The following is a 2,116-nucleotide window of genomic DNA, read 5'->3' as shown; positions in this document are numbered from 1 at the left end:
GATAGAGGACTGTACCTATGTCCCTTGGTGATCAGGTATAGCTATAGCTTCTAACATGAGAAGTGACAGTGACCCACTTCAGGGTTGCACAACCTGAAAAGACAAAGCTGCAGAAAAGTCCCACCTAGAAAAGAGCATGATGAAGTGTCCCCAGGAGGAAATTCCAGTTACTGCAGTGATGTCTTCTCCTTCTTCCCTGCTGGATCTATATAAGGGCACATTCTAGCAGCAAATGAAGAGGAAAGAGGCGAGAAATGTGGTATCTGTATCAAGAAGAAATGTATAAGTAGAGTATCTAATTAAAACACCTGATCGTTAAGTCATCAATCTACAATCCAAGGAACTACTGCAGCTGGCTCTGAGATGCTGTCTAAAAATAAAGTGTGGTGGTCTTCAATTGCACATATGTGCATACCCTTTTAATGCTGAACAACAGTTTCAGAGGAAAAAAAAAACAGTTCCTCCCTTCACTCACATATTAATGAGTGACAGTCATAAAATTTAACTGAGCTGGTTCTAATCTCCCAAGCTGCCCTGGAAGGGAAATTTAAAATGTGATCATTAAAATAGGCACCTGATGTGGGTTCCAAGAAACACTCAGAGAATGAGAAAGGTGCATACTTGTGTGCACATACACACACATACACACACTCACAAACTCACTCATGTGTGTATGTGTATGTAGCTGTTACCTGATACATCTGAGCCAGTGGAGTGCCTCTCCTGGCACAGAGACCATGCTGTAAGAATTTGTATGTGTTCAGATCAGAGTACAGTTCAGCATGACCTCACTGCCATGCTCTGGTTGTCTGGAAGAGCCGACAATGAGCAAGGCAGAGCTGTTCCTGATGACTGTCTGACTGTCTTCCTTCAGATGTGCTCTGGATGGCTCTGCAGGCAGGACAGCATCTGAGTGAAGAGGGGAAATTAGTCCAGCAGCCCCTTCTGCCTGAGGATGTGGTATAGCTCCGTTGAGGTCTGAGGATCCTGGAGCTTCTCTCCATTCAACAGCTCCAACTCCAGCTCTTTGATAGTCTTTCCAGTTCTGGTGAAGGCCTCTGCTACCTTGCAGTTCCGCACCCCCTTAGCAGGTGGTGATGAGGTAAGATACCCCCCAGCAGTCCATAAAGGTTGCTGTGGACACCTGGTCCTTACAGAAGATCTTGGTGAAAGTGATCATTTCCATGAGGTCCAGGCTGATGACAGTTGCTTTGGTGTTGTCCCCACAGGAGAGGCCATCAGAGAAGCCAGCTCCCACTGCAACAATGTTCTTAAGAGCACCACAAAGCTCCAAGGTGTCCATAACATCTACCACAGTGATACGGAAGTTGTGCATCTGCAGCAGCTCTTTGAAGAGAAGGCCATTCTGTATCACATTGCTGCCAATGGAGGTCTCGGAGAACTTCTCTACAGCAACCTCACTGGCGATGTTGGACCCCATAAGCACACTGAGATCAGTTGCCTATCAGGGCCCTCAGCTATGCCCTTGATGAGGGTTATCCCCAGGGCCTTCTTGGGCACCCTGCTGATGATCTCATCACAGATCTTGTGAATGAAATGGTGAGGGATGACAAACACTAACAGGTCTGAGTCCTGCACAGCTTCGCTGAGATTTGGTTCAGCGACCACATTTTCTGGCAGCTTGTGTCGTGGGTGATATTTCACGTTTTCATGATCGTTGTTGATGATTTCTGTCTGCTTTCTCCCATTCATGGTCTCTTCGAAGGCCCACATCTTGACAGGGGAGAACTTCTGCAGGTTCTGCACATTGCTTCCAACGGTTTTTGCAATAGCTGATAACCAGTTCCTTGAGCCTATAAACCACACTTTCAGAGGCACCGCTGCCATGGCCAAGCTGGAGCATTGTAGCACACACTGTCTCCCAAGCTCACCTCCTGAGAAAGATTTCCTTTGCCTTGAACTTGCTAGCCTGAGTTCACTAGAGAGTACAGAATGGTCTCAAACACTCCAATTTCTTCCTTATGCCTCCAGAGTGTTAGAATAATAGATGTGCACGCTCGAGGTTCTCATCCCATTTCTCTCTCTCTCCTTTTTTTTAAAGATATTTTCTTGATTTACATTTCAAATGTTATCCTCTTTCCTAGTTTCCCCTCTG

The 2,116-nt window shown here is 46.2% G+C and overlaps 1 pseudogene; it reads right to left on the bottom strand.

The window, feature by feature from the left end:
- Positions 1-870: 870 nt before the first annotated feature.
- On the bottom strand, positions 871-1,848 carry LOC110286368 (glycerol-3-phosphate dehydrogenase 1-like protein pseudogene; annotated as a pseudogene).
- Positions 1,849-2,116: the final 268 nt, after the last annotated feature.

This window comes from Mus caroli, unplaced genomic scaffold, assembly GCF_978045245.1.
Source record: "Mus caroli unplaced genomic scaffold, Mus_caroli_1 scaffold_5, whole genome shotgun sequence".
NCBI classification, from domain to species: Eukaryota; Metazoa; Chordata; class Mammalia; order Rodentia; family Muridae; genus Mus; species Mus caroli.
The sequence above is the reverse complement of the archived record's forward strand: the minus strand, read 5'-3'. Positions and strand labels throughout refer to the sequence as shown.